This window comes from Pieris napi, chromosome 15 (genome assembly GCF_905475465.1).
Source record: "Pieris napi chromosome 15, ilPieNapi1.2, whole genome shotgun sequence".
Lineage (NCBI taxonomy): Eukaryota > Metazoa > Arthropoda > Insecta > Lepidoptera > Pieridae > Pieris > Pieris napi.
This window is the reverse complement of record NC_062248.1, coordinates 3,427,662-3,443,708: the sequence shown is the minus strand read 5'-3', so window position 1 is coordinate 3,443,708 and position 16,047 is coordinate 3,427,662. Positions and strand designations below refer to the sequence as shown.

At 32.9% G+C, this 16,047-nt stretch overlaps 1 protein-coding gene and 1 non-coding gene across 2 annotated transcripts in view; both read left to right on the top strand.

The window, feature by feature from the left end:
- LOC125056427 overlaps positions 1-16,047 on the top strand; it is a 119,708-nt gene that overhangs the window by 1,454 nt on the left and 102,207 nt on the right. The gene's annotated exons all lie outside the window — the stretch shown is intronic.
- Positions 884-956, top strand: Trnak-cuu. Its single transcript has one exon. It is a non-coding gene; the product is annotated as a tRNA-Lys (tRNA).

The window sequence follows — 16,047 nt, the reverse complement described above, 5'->3', positions numbered from 1 at the left end:
TTTAACCTTGTCAATGACCTTGTCCATGGAACACTGAATTTAGTAGGAGACAAATTAGTCACCGATAGTGATTTGAATATTGATTGAAATTTGATTTATTTTAGTACTATTAGAGTTGGGCACAACATTCAATTAAATTTTTTGACATAAACCTGTATAATTTTGTTAATAATGTATTTATTAAATAGTTAAATACTGAACACAACTAAAGAAAAGAAAATATTGTCTAAAATTTGGTTAATATTCTACAGATTATTATTTTTTCAAGTTACCTTGTGTTCCTAAAATCAAATCTCACAAGTAATTCTTATCTTCTAAGATTTGATAAAACTGTATTGCTTGTTTTTTATGGCTAAATGCACCTGTACCAACCAGGAACTACTAGCTAATAGATGGACAATACTTCAAAATTAATATAGAGAAAATCGCTCAACACGCTAGTCATTAAATATAATTCATCTTGAAAAACTCTTAATTAGTTTATCTTAACAATAGATTGTTAAGATAGGGGAAAGGGTGTAAATTTTAAAAATATTTGTTGAATATTATCATATGACTACTTTGTAAATATTAGATTGAAATAAAAATACAACTTCACATGCTTAGTCTTGTTATAATTTCTGTGTTGTGATTGCTCATACTATTTAAAATTTGATTTTTACTTAGTTATTGAATGCAGTATACCTTATTTTGTTCCAAATTCAAAATTTGATGATAAGCATTTCATATTAGAGTGAATGATATCATAAAACTATTTCAAAGTATTATAAAAAAATGTTGTACTTTTTAAATGTTTAAATATATAACTTACATATTATATGCTCAAATATCTAATTTTAAACTCAACTATCACTCGATTCATAATTTCGTTAATTCTGTCACAGCCCGGCTAGCTCAGTCGGTAGAGCATGAGACTCTTAATCTCAGGGTCGTGGGTTCGAGCCCCACGTTGGGCGGATATTTTTAATTTTTTTTTTACAGTTTCTTTAAATCTTAACCTAACTACCTTCCACTAAACGTAGCTTTCGCATATTAGCTGGGCGCATTAAACTCAATTTCCCCTTTAATGTAAGGTATATTCCCATATCATTTTCCATTAAAAAATACAATAGTCGCATATAAGATAGTTGCGGAAGCGTGTATTCATGTCAACAAAGGCTATTTCTGAGGTTCAAGGCGGAAAGGAAGCTATTTCGACGACTACAGGATATTGCCTTCGATCTAAGCACAAGGTTTTTATGACTAATGCATTACATGAGCAAAGACAAATTACTATTCGATACATACGAAAAGGCCTCGTTAGTGCCACATTGATTTATTTACAACTTAACAAAACCTTATTAAAGAAAACTGTGACCTGCGGTTTTAACCGCGTAAATTCCGTCATAGCGTGATATTATTCATATCTAAAACAAAACTAAATCTTTTATTGAGTTTGAATCCCTAGTTCCTGAGTCAATTTGACTATTTTTGCAAAATACTGAAGATCTTCAGTCTCTTTCGCTCGTTCATAGTACGACATCAAGTTCGATTTTCTTTTTATACAAAGCTTTCTGTGATTACACAAAAGAATTGTCCACTTTGGTATAGTCGTTCAGATGTTTATTTCGTTTATTTTTTATATAATTAGATAGATAGATATGCGTACCTAAAATCGTGGTATACCAAGTGCATATTGTATAAAACATGCTGGTTCACTTGTTTTTGTGACTCACGGTCATGCATTACGTGTCTACAAAAATATATGTTTGTTTCTTTTTAAACTTTTAAAAACATCGGGAGTACATCGACGATATTTTCGAATAATAAAAGAATTTTAATCTTACCATTTTGCCATGTTCAAGTTTGATGTTGAGACTTCACCGTTAACTAATGTGTCTACTATGTAATCAATTCGTAAATGGGCAATATTGTTTTTAAAAATATATTTGTTTACATTAACTCTACCATGAGTTTGAATCGTTAAACCCTAATAATATTTGTACTAAAAATCAGCTCTGCACTTAACCACTAGCGAACTATACGATCAAGTATACTTATTTTATAAATTCAAAAAAATATGACCAGAACGAAAACACGACGAAGGTTAATTACTATTACATATACTCATCTGTCGAGATGTATGTGTCTTTGGTGGTAAAAATCCATTCCATTTTTTTCGGATATACGCGTTTGGAAATAATATATAAGTCGAGATTCGCGTACTACCTATTATATACAATACGTGTAAGTATATTATTTAGAGCATAGTTCAATATGATTTTAGTTTTTGACATTTCAAACGTATTTCGTTCCATACAATTTCGTTAAACTAGAAACTGCATTTAGTTCCGAAGTGGCACTTGTTTAGTATTCCATACAAAAATCTATCGTTACTTTTACGATAGCTATTCTATTGTGTAGCTTCGGGAATGTGACTTTTTTTCTTTTGCAAATATTACGCAGACGTTGACGTTTCATACTTGTCAAACATTTTCTATTCTCTTAGTTCGTCCCGTACAACTAAAGCTAAAAATAAGCTCGTTTTTAGGTTATTAGACTTGTTATTTCGAGTTTAACAGAGAAATTGCCAACAAAACGTCTCAACCTCGACCGAGTTTCGTTAATTCAAATAATATTTCGAAATTCTTAGATAATAATTTAATTATAATTGCTTTCATTTCCATATCAAGATATATTCTACGAAATGGAATATTGCCACATGTAGCGTTATTTAAAGTTTAATGCTGTGTGTATTTTTTAATACTTGGTAGACTTGCACACAGAGAATATGTGCTTTATTTTTGAGTATGTTACTTGGATATCTTTTTTAAGATTATTTTTAACAAAAATTACATTAAAAGTACACTGTTAAAAAATGCGTATAGCGTAATTACGGGATAATAATTAATTTTTGTTATAAAGACGCTGATCCCGACTAGGATTTCTGTGTTATGTGTGACTCTTCTGAGGTAGAAATGGTATCTGAGTATACTTTTACATATAGCTTAAATAATTGTAAATAAATCCCCTCTTATAATTAGCAAAGACAATCGATGAATAAAGCAAGCATTTTTCTGTGACCATTACCTATCTCAAAACATCATTGAACAACAATTATTAATTCGCTTAAATTATTGTTTGTATAACATTATAATTATGTCATTTCTGTTATTACATCGGCCTTTGTAACCTCAATGATAAACGAATTTCGATAAGTCCTCGTTAAAATATAGTTATTTTATTAATAGCTCCGTAGTAATGTGTAATTACGTTGGAGGTCAACAATATTTATCAACATAAAAATATGAAATTAAAACAATTTGTTTGAACGGCTGACTCATATTCTTTTTTTATAGGACATATATTGTACTGTACGACATTTAGTTTGTTTGTGTATAATGAAAAATTTCGCCACAGAATTGTCAAATATGTCATTACCCCCCCGGCTAGTGGGCTTCGACTTGTTCCTAAATATCATAAGGATATTCCCGAAGTAGTTGCGCCAGGGCCCGTCAGGAGACGCCAGGCCCATTAGACCTTTTTAGGAATAATTAGGGAGATATGCCACTCCTGCCTAGTTTCTCGGCCATAGATATATAACTCGCCTACGATCGCATGCCTGATAGGCTATTAGGAGCTATGTTAAAATAAAAGTGTATGTTGAAGAAATAAAAATTCAATGAAGCAAACACACACGTCCTACATACCCCATTAATTACGGTATCACATACTCAATATGCTTCTAGTTACTTTAAACTTATTATCAAAGCGGTTTAAAAATTTGACAGGTGAATGAATTGGAATTTTTTAATCATCAGCTTGATACATCGAATGTATGAAAAAACATTACTAGGACCGTTGCAAAAACCGGTCTGACGTAGCCTGTTCCGAATTCTTGGCCTTCACCTAAATCATATAAAATGCCGAGAATAAATGAGATACTTGTCTTGGATATTGCTGTTATAAAGGGCAGTTGTTAAATAATCTCGATATCTATAATTTTACGTAAAACAGATTAAGCTAGTCAACATATTTAAATATGTACGTGCATTTAATATCTTAGCATGTATAAATCTAATTTAGCATAGTATTGCAAATTAAATAGTATATAATATTTTACTAAAAAGTCTGAACGGAAGTGAGAATTTAAATTTTGACCAATCACAATGAAACGAAACTCACCGTCGTTTCGGCGTTTGTTTTATCTAATATATAAAATTCTCGGGTCGCGCTGTTTGTAGTTAAACTTCTCCGAAACGGCTTGACCGATTCTCATGAAATTTTGTGTGTGTGCATATTGGGTCATCTGAGAATCGGCTACATCTATTTTTCATCCCCCTAAATTTTAAGGGTCGTCCACCCCTAAATTATTATTTTTTTAATTTTTAGATACATTTTTATTTTTTAATGATACAGCATTAAAAAATACATACAACCCCTAATTTTCACCCCTCTACGAACAACCCCTATTTTTTATTATATATGATATACATGGCAAAACGACGTTTGCCAGGTCAGCTAGTTTTCTTATAAAAAAACAGTCTCTCAAGTGTTTAATCGGTTGTCAAAATTACCTATTTTTTATTCTCTTGTGTTCAAAGTATATTTTTATCTGAGTTAAATGAATTAGTATCAGCTATAATATAACTGTAACGATTGATTGCAATTATCTAACCTCATGCCATATATATCGTGTATATGTTATTACAAGTAGAATTTATCCACGTACCCATATGTGTCTTGGCTCTCGTAATAAGATCCTTGGGCGATCCGAACAGGTTCGGAGATGTAAATAACCGAGCACACGACTGCACTTAATTGCAGTTTTTTTATTTCATCGGTCACCTCATACAGATAATTGCGAACTAAAAACATGTGTTGCATACTACGGCGATATTAGAAACTTGACAGCTCGTACGCGTTGCTTGTAGGAGAATAAAATGTTGTTTATTTGTAGATTTTAATAAAGAGAGCAGTGATAGTCTAGTAAGCGTGTGACCCTCATCCCTGTTGTTTTGCGTTAGGTGATTGTAACCTGTGAACGGCTGTGAACCAATGGAATTTTTGAAGTGAAACTTTTTAGGCGCATAAGGTTAAATTTTTTACGGATGAAACGCAATAATAGTAATATTAGCGTTACGAAGATGTGCAGCGTTTTTGTCGAAAAAAAGGGAGAGAGCGATTGATACCGATTGGGAGAGAGTGACGAGGGCAAATTACCTTATAGAAATTCTATTTATAAAATTAAAATTTCGTAAAGAGAATTTATGAAATATTAGTATTTTATGCAAAATGATTTATTGAAATATGAATTGTAAATTAAAATGCCACGTGTTTTTATTATGGAACAAATAAATAAAAGAAATATAATTTGTATTAAATTTCGACACTTTTAATATTTTAATGACAATTAAATTCCTAACATCCTTTTTCCCTTATCCTCTAAGTCTCGGAAATCTAAAGTTTTAGATTTGTATTAATATGAACAAGACATAAAACTTAGTTTTCCAAAGAAGTTTCACTTCTGACATGTGTACTTTGTACGCACGCACTTTTCACATACAGTGAACGCAAACATCGTGAGAACACCAGCATGTCTCAAGGAAAGACAACTGATTAACTACTTGTCTATAAAACGATGGCACAACAGAAGCAATCTAAGTCCAAGAAGATAGGGTTATAGCGCCATCTGAATATTATTATTTGGAGATTGGATGTACATATTTATAATAAAAATTACGGTAGAAGTTAAAATGCTGACTATTCAATTACAACTCCAACCTAAACGAATGCCTAATCAAATAATGTAGCTGTTAAGAATTATCGAATATGTTGGACTCAGGACTCGCCTAAAACCTTATTCGGGTACACTGTATGAAGATAGTGGATATTCATTAAATTCCAAGTAGACAATTATGTCTACTACTACGTGTTTTCCTCGTTGCGTGTGTTTTGTACACGTTTCTTTGCGTTTTCAGAGCTGTAATACTTGTTCCTAGATCATGATCGGGCTATCGATATCTTATTTTCAACATTTTCATTGCGTGAGTATCAGTGTAGATTGTACGACATATTTGCATGGCGTTACACGCGAAACTTTTACTGGGCAATCAACAAACACGTCCGATAGGCGACAATTAACATAGCATTAACACTTTTCATTTTATAGAAAGATAATATTTAAAATTGCAACATTTTGCAAACTCTAGTATATCACAGTAATTAGGGATACAATTGAGTTGAACGGATTAATACCTGCAGCTGAGTTTCATCATCGGACATCGAGGCAGAATACGAATTTCCACCCGTATCACCTCGACGTCCGCCGTTCCACAACTGAGCGTTTTTCAAGGCAGTTTTTGCCGCGCACCACCGCTTTGTGGAACCAGGTGCCTACCTACTGAAGTATTTACGAACCAATTCGACTAAGGGTCTTTCAAGAAAAGAGCGTACCAATTCTTAAAGCCGGCAACGCACTCGCGAGCCCTCTGGCATTGAGTGTCCATGGGCACGGTATCACTCAACATCAGATGAGACTCCTGCCCGTTTGCCCCCTGTTCTATAAAAATAAGAAACTTTGCGCTTACTTAGTCAAATCTTAGTTTTACGTATAATTTTGTAATTACCTGCAATTGCAAGGGCAAGTATGTGATAATGAGATTTTAGTTCACTGATGATGCAATTTATATTAATGTTTTGGGTTTTGATGAACACAAGTTTCTTAGAACTCTATATGTCTACCAATGGACAATGTTTGTATTATTTTCCTACGAACAACGAGCTATCAATGTTTTAATATCGCCGAAGTATGATTTTATTTTCAACTAGCTGTTGCCTGCTACGCGAAAAAATAATGATAAAATAAGAAAATATATAAAAACAATCCTTGATACGGATTATATATCATGCTAAAATTTCAGCTCGATCGCTGCAGAACTTTTTGAGTTTTTAAAGCGTACACAAACCATCATAACATTTTTATATATATAGATATGAGCAAATATTTAGGTAGGAGAGAAATTGGCGTGTTTTAAATCGAATCGATGACGTGTCTGGCACAAGGTTGATCACCAAAGAAAATTCATTAAAAATAAAATTTATTTATTTTAGATTAATTTAATGTTACTCAAGGGTCGTGTGATGTAAACCAGCATAATTTTATAGGTTAATGGTAATTGCGCGTATCGCAAACAGCCTTGTTTGAAGGTTTTGTTTTATCAGCTCCATTCTACATAAGAAACTGATTATATGCTTTAAATAGCACTTGAATAAAATGTATGACTATTATATATGAAGATTGATTTGCCAATATCTCAGCGTTTTAAAAATAGACGATTTATTTTTTAGCGGAGAAGGTGAGGTTTTGTCTGGCTTATTGAATGTATCTTAGCTATTTTGAAGTGAAAACTTGTTTAGCGGCGTTGTACACTTTTTTTGGAATGGGTAAACAATGTTAAACTCGCGTCAGGACACGTAACCTGATCAAAAATTCGTAAGACGGATGGAGAGTATACAGCTGGCGCGGCATATTTAATGTAATATAAATTGTCATGTATGTGTACGATAGCGCAATAAATACATTTTGTATTCTACCACATAAATTATAGTACTTTTATACTGATAAATAAAGCAATTCGTGCAAATTTTTTCCCTAACCATTCCAAAATATCAAAAATGCAAAACGTTAATATTCAAGTTTTCACTTCTGCCGGCACTCCCGGAGTGCAACCCGTCGTTTTTGAAGTGAAAACTTCTTTAGCGGCGTTGTACACTTTTTGTATTTCTTAAGACAAGCTATAAGTTGCTTTTGTATGTGTTATCAATCACTAAGTAGAGTATATCTTTTTTAAAGAAGGCGCTATCACTACCAGATATTAAATATATGTAAATGTCATTCATATTATTTAGCTTAATTCGAAGTAGTTAATTACTAAACACTACACCTGTTAACTCATCGATTATTTTATACATATTTGGAGTTGTACGTAGATCATGAAGTGTCGAAATAGTTTTCCAACCAACATATTCGTATGCGTTAAATCGTGTTAACATATGCAACTATTCCAACAAAACGAGACACAATCTTAATAGTGGCGTACTCATACATTAAACATTTGAGTTATTTAAGCTATTTAGGTGCAATTCAGAATCCGCAGATCTCTGGCGTCAATCCCATTTGGCAAAAGTACTCACGATTTTAACAAAGTTTTGAATGTATTAACGTGATATGTTAATGATGCCTGCATCTCTGGCTAAGGAAAGTGATTCTTCGCGATCCTTTTCTAAACGTATCTAGTGAAATAAATGTATTTAACTATTTTATAGAGAGACTAGCTGACTCGCCAAACGTTGCTTTGCCATGTATATTATTTCTGGGAAACATTTTTTTAGTTCAATAAAAATAACTATCTACAATAATAAAAAATAGGGGTTATTCGTAGAGACAAATAAGGGGTTATATGTATTTTTGTATGCTGTATCATTAAAAATAGAATTTTTTTTGGAGTGGACACCCCTTATCACTTAGAGGTCTGAAAGAGAGATAGTAGCCGATTCTCAGATTTACTGAATATGCATAAAAAAATCATAAGAATCGGTCGAGCCGTTTCGGAGGAGTATGGGAACGAACATTGTGACACGAGAATTTTATATATATATAGAGATTTTTTCCATCTCAGCTTTTAATAAGACTTAACTTCTGTCTCAAAATAACAATACGTGATTTCTAATTTTGAATTATTCGATTTCGTTTCAGAATATTATTTGTCTATTATGTTTGATATAATATATATTTTGATATAACAAGGTGTCTAGTTTATCAAACACTGTAACGATGTCTAATGTTATATTGTCCCATTAGATGAATTTATTGCCGACACAAAACATTATCGTCTTAATTGGCCAACATAATGAAATGTATTTGTGTTGTTTAATACGTATAAACTATTATTAAACAAGAACATTATTTCCATTTTAATTGTGTGCGTTCACCGTGTGTATGATAGCGCCTTTGGTTGGAGTGTAATTTAAATTTGATAAAAAACGAATTTATTTAATAATATATTTTTCTTGAAACGTATTATTCTCGTGTAAATAATATGATATTGGCAGTGTAGTTTGTCTTCACTTTCACGTGTCTACACTAGCATATATATATTATATACCTTCATACATATAACGGAAAATCTCCTCTTCCGATCAATCGGACTGACTTTTCTTAATTAAAATATCTATTCATTTGAATATCTCATAGTTTCGTAGGTCTGGCTCCACTGCGGTTATAGTCGCGTTAGGTAACCACAGGGCAAGAGATATTTTTTAGATATTTTAATCATATAATAAAATGTCTATACTTCACATAGTAGTGGTATGTAGACGCAACCCCTTCGTCATAAAGCAGTAACATTACTATATATTTTTTGATATTGATTACGATGTTTTTCTTGATACAGGACCAACTGTAAATTGTAAATTGGCCACATGGCAAGCTTAACACCACCAGAGTACGAACGTAAGACTGTCGCTTTGAGATTTGCATGCTGAAAAGATAGGATTATACTGTTTTCATAGATATGACGGTGCTCTATTAATGCTTTAATTGAATATTGAGAAATTTGTATTTGTTTTCAGCTTTAAAAGCCCCGGTAAAAAATCACAGTGCGGTTAACACAAGTAAATTTCCACTAATTGCCTTTTAAGTTCTGTATTGATTTTGTATTCAGTACATATATCTGGCCACCTGGGTTTGAATAGTTTTTACTACGTAAACATTTAATTTAACATGTAAATTGCGGAATTTTTATGCCGCTTGCGTAGGTAAAAGTCTAAGATGCAATCTAATAGATTAGAACTAGTATAACTTAGTGTTTATTTCACAATGTATGGATAAAGTACCAAATAGCTATGCAACACATAAATTATTTGGAAGATAAATTGTGCTATTTGACATTCATCGGACTCATAACTTATGATGGACTTTATGTGACCAATAGCGCTATCTGACAGTTGTGAAATGCAACAATAGTGTTTATCCTACCAATAAGTAATAAATAGCTAATTTGGAACTTATGTAGAACCTATCCGTACATTGTGAAACAGACCCTTAGTATTTTAAAGCAATAGGCACGTTTTCACAATTCACAAATCTTTATATTATATAATTTTTTGTATAATTATTTAACTTTTTATTGCTTTAATATATATATAAACAAAAAGTACAGAAAACCCAAAACCATTAACCTTGGTGCCTGAAGGGCTACACCACAGTTCGCTTCTTCATTCTGCCTGTTGACGTCTCCTGCTGGACATAGGTCTCTCTTCAGTACGACCGGTTCTCAGCTCTTTGCATCCATTGCCTTCCCGCCACTCTCACCAGGTCATCAATACATCACAGGACAAATTTTAACTTCCTTATAAACAAATAAATAATAGTTAAAAAAAACTAAAAAACACGCTTTTAAAGCACATCAAACTAAAAAGTGAAAAATAAAACCAGTATTTTTTGTTAATTATTTTTCACTTTTTAGTTTGATGTGCTTTAAAAGTGTGTTTTTTAGTTTTTTTTAACTATTTTTTATTTTTTAGTTAAATTTTTTTTATTTTTTTTTCGGATTATTGCATTGTCATCGATCTTTGACAGGTGCGCAAAGTTTGAATTAAATCTGTCCGTTAAAAGTGGGTCAAAATCGAGTCCGAAAGAGTCGGTTACATACATACATACAGGTGAAGCTAATATAAAGGGTGTAAAAATACATTTAATACAAAAAACGTAAGTCCGACTAGCTAACATTTTAATACTGGGTCGCATAGTGGTTCCGCTCGTTTAATTGAAGCGCTAACTAGGGCAGAGCAAAGTCCCCTTTTGATGATGCATTTGGTTGCGCCCTGCTAAGTCAGAATTCTGCTGGTTCGATTTGTCCATGGTGTACGGTTGCTAGGGGTGTCTATGCAAAGAAAGAAACAGAAACTTTGTATCCGCTTTCAGCACTGTACAGTACAAGAATTTACGCGAAATTTTTAAATTTAATTGCAAGAAATGTGTAGTCTTTAGTAATAAACTTTCCCAAAGCGAATGATTGTGCATGACGACGCATATTCAGGGCACCAAAGAACTCTTCACCACGTTTTGCACTGTATTTGAAAGTCAGTTCAATGATGGAAATCTCGAAAGTGAAAGTATATATTCTTACAGCGCAGTGATCTTTGCAAAAATTTTCCACATTTTCGCGATAATTATCTCGGAACGCTTAAAGCTATAATACTCTCTCTCTCTTCAGTCGGTAGCTCATATCTGAGCGTCGTGGTCAGCAAGGAAGTATCTGGAGCTGACTATCTGTTTCCACCGGTTTCTGTCCAGCGCCACTTATGACAGTGTACACTGTACAGTTTTGAGGACGATGAGTCTTTCACTTGATCGGTCCATCTAGTTGGTAAACGGCCACGTCATCTTTTGCCTTCTGTGTTACCAACCACGATCAGTTACTACAAGTTCTCGTTGCGCATTGTATGGCCGAAATATGAGATAATTCGTTGTCAAAATCGATGTATTGGTTGAAATACGCAATTGGTCGCAAAAATTTGTTAAGTGATCATATACTTAAATTCAAATTCAAATTCAAAAATCATTTATTCACGTAGGTAACACAATGTACACTTGTGATGCGTCATTAAAGAAATACATATTAATGCTTCTAATTTTACATTTACTGCCAGTTCTCAAATCAAGGGCGTAGAACGGAAGAGAAGAACTGGCAATAAACTCTCCGCCACTCTTTTTAATCGCCATGTTTTTTTTATACACAACGTTTGTAAGGAGCTGCAACCATTACACCATGTTCCACATGACATCTTAAGTTATTAATAATAATAACATAAATTAAAAACAAAGACTTGTCCCCTATCAGCAGGAGGCATGGTGAAATAGGAGCATAAGGAAAAGGTGTATAAGGAAAGTATTTAAGGGAAAGAGAACGTGAGAGAAGTTCAAAGCTTTTATCAGATAAGTAGCTTTTTTTAACCGTTTAAAAAACAAAAGTAGGTGTAGTTTTTTAAATTAACACGAATATAGATAGATGTAAATTCTAAATATTCCAAAGCAAATTATAAACAATCAATCCTATCTTTGTAAAAAAATCTTTTGTTACGTTGATTCTTATCTCCTATAATAAATTCAGGCAGTTACGTGATAGAACGCATTCATTACATAGTGTTACGACTGCCCAAAGTGTAATGCTATTTACAATACGAAACGCTCGGTTTAACTGGAGCTTTTCATCTGATCACTACGCTGCAATATTATATAATTTATACATGATTATGAAAGTGGATGTATTTAATTTATAGCGGTGAAATTGTGTCAAGTTATATAAATATGCGATGGGATTTTTGAATGTATTGATTATTTATCGCTGTCATACATCCGCAATGTTGTGACGCAAAACTAGTAGAAAACTTCAAATTAATTTTTTTAATCTATTTTCCTGCTTTTTTTTGGATTTTAGACGTGTCCCTTTCCTCAGATGTTTGACTTGTTATCACAGATTTATGTTATCATTAAGTTATAAATCATACCCCGTCCTTATCACCTCGACGGCGTTCTATAACAGAGCGCTATTGTAGAACCAGCTATTGACTTGATGCCTTCAAGAAAAGAGCTTTCAATTCACTCAAAGGCCAGCAACGCACAAGTAAAACCCCGGCGTTGCATGGGCCAATTCAAACTGACGCTTGTGATTGTTTGCCTCCAGTTTAAAATCCGTTTTCATTAGATGCATATATGTCAGTTTCATTTAATACTTTAAACATCTCTATGACCTTCCGTATATTTCGTTGAATAAAGTTATTTGACGGTTTTGATAAGCTGTGGTACTATACCAGCTATAGAATCGGATGCCCCGACATCGTTATTTAGTTATATGGCTGTGTCAATTGCTTAAATTGATGTGTGCACTGCACATAGATCCGTACAAACGTAGAGGGGACCGGCTTAATTCAATCAATCCTCTGAGAGCGCGTCTCTTTAGAAGCACTCTTGCTTTTAAATATGTACTATACTTGAGTATGATAGTGCTTTGAGCCCTCAGACATGCTTGATACTAAGCTTAGTAAAATTGTAGCTGGCTCTATAATATATAATAATATATAGTAAATAATTAATATAATAATTAATTTGCAAGAATATAGTACAAAAATGCTATGTTAGTATAATCGAAAGTTCGCATATTCGCATATGTTCGTCACACATAATGGCGTGAAAATTTGTCTTTAAAGGAATTTTACATAATACATTAATATACATTATGAGTCATATAAATTAGTGAATTCTTATATTATTTTTAGTGATAAAATATTATTAAATTTTATTAAAATATGTTACAACGTTGTCAAATTAATATTAATTATAATGTTTCACGCAATAATAATTAATAAAAATTTTAAAAACTCTAGTTGGAAGATTTTTAAAGGTTTTTGGTAAATTATTATAAACAATGTGATTATAACATAATATTAAATCGGCGTTTGGATGAAATGAAATAAATTTACGTGTCTTAGAACTTTTATTAACATTTATGTTAATCGAAAACAAAAGGTAATATTATCTTAAGAGTTCTTGTATTATCGCTAGAATTGTTCTTTTATGGTAGTGATTTAAAGATACCTTTAGAGTAATCGAAGCTGACTATGCCGCGACGGAAGTTCTAAATATAATTTATTGTGGTTGTAGAAATCTAGGTGTCAGTTAACTGAATGACGGCTCATAAAAGCGAATAGTCTGATGTTGTCTTGATTGCGCATTGTGTAAACATTTTCCTCGTTAACCCCACAGTGCCGCTATCTAGGGTGGACTAACAATGGAAGGGCCGGCATCGCACCTGCGACCTCTTAAGTTCAAGCTGAAGCATTGTGACATTCATACTGTGTTTTTCAAATGCCGCTTATACTATTGTGGGAGTCACGTTTTGTTTATGGCAGAAATATTTTCGTAATTTAATTAGAAGTGTTGACAACTAAAGTTAACATTTGATTGATGTTAAAGATACATATTTATTATATCTTTAAATAAATAGCAATAGCACCTCAAGAGTACAATTTTATTGAAACCGTTTTCGTTCTATCTATGATAAGCGGGTGGATCTAATAATCCGACAAAATCTTCTAGATTTTTATAACCATACGAAAATGACAATCTGCAATAACCGAAAAGAGTTTTCAAAAACCATTAGTAAAAAGTTATTGAAAACGACGGTATTTTGAAAGTAATTTGGTTTATTAAAAAAAAATCAAAGATCTTATGTATCTCTTTTTATAAACTAATTAATGTAAGTCGACTTCGTGAGAATATTTCAATTAATGCCTCAAAAGATGTTCTTCTAATAACATAATTATCTTATATAAAAGACACTTGTGAAAACGTTGACCGCTTGAGCTAAAAATATAATTCAGGTTTAAATTACTGCGATCTACTTCTATAGAGTATTCAATTGATAATTACAATGTGATCCTAAATTTTTGACAGTTGACAGACGTGTTTACATCTGTCAAATGTTAACGGTCAATTGTCATCGGATTTTGACCAATGAAGAAGCTATGGAGAAGTTTGCTGAAGGTACTGTAGATTCAATACACAATAATTACGACCTCATTTTCCTTATATGATACTTGGGCTGGGTTGGATTTAACAAATTTTCGGCTTATAAATATTTTGTAAAAGCCCAAAGCCGCTTCGCAGTATGTAAATAAAAATTTCGCGTAAATATTTTAAGCCTTTGGAGTATTTCATATGTGTGAGTATTGTCTATATAAAACCCATTCTCTCAGTTCTTCCTAACCCAAAAATCATTTCAATTGGTTGCGCTACATGAAAGCTAGACACAAACCAAGATTTGATTTGGTTTAGCCAAATCATGCGTTTATGATGAGTTGAAGCGCCACCCATAGTCGAAGTATCAATGCCCAACCTTCGAAAAGAGATATAAGTGTTATCGCATTCCATTCGGTCGTAACGTCCACGCGTGATTATACCTACGAATGGGTACTAATTTATAGACCGAACGAAATTGACCTTGAATCGATAACATTGCATGACACGTAACATCACAGGATCGAAGACGTGTGGAACTTTCACAGTTCACAGACTTTCACTAATTAAACTCGATAGAACAATAGCAAGTAGCAAGAAACGTATCTCGTACTGATGTCGTTAATTACTAATCGCCCACGCTTTCTATACCATACTCGAAAATAAACTATTGTATGCGATTAAACGACAAATAAACAAGTGAATACAATAGATAGGTGATCGACACGGCTTTTTATCAGCGGTAGAAAGCCTGTTTGATTTGAATGTTTTAAAATGTGATGTAGATTTGAAACCAAATCTTTGAAAATTGTCAGCACCATCCGTCAATAGCGATACGGATATTAACGTTTTAGTGTCCAATTTTGATGTAGTTCTCTGCTGATATGGCACTCCTGGGCAATTGCTATCCCTTTTGGGATTTACAGAGCACCTGCAGGCCCTCGTTTGTTGATGCATACAGGAAAAAAAAGAAACAGAACATGTACCTTTGAACCTTGGGCTCAGATTTATATATTTGATTCGTGATCATTTGCTTTTTCTAATAGGCATAAAGTAAGTAAATAGCCTTTTGTCGACTCTTTGTTTCTAAGGTATGCCGGCCTCACGATGTTATCCTTTACCATACGAGCAAGTGCAAAATGCACACATAGTCCATTGATGCACAGCCGGTTCGAACCTCAGGGATGAGAGTCACACGCTGATGCCACTACCTCTCTATGTAGTATTAATAAATAGGGCTGTTTCAATACTGCTATCTGCCTTATACACACACACACACACACAGTACACACAGTATATACAGTAATCACGGAATAGATAAATAAGGAAAGAAATGTAGGAACCTAGCGAAGCGAGCTGCGTGATTAAACATAGTAGATTTTTCATGTGTAATGTTGGAAGCCTATTATTATACTTTGGTGTGAAATATTCTTGATATTGATTATTAATCTTATCTATTTTACGACTAAGGTGAATATGACATTTAT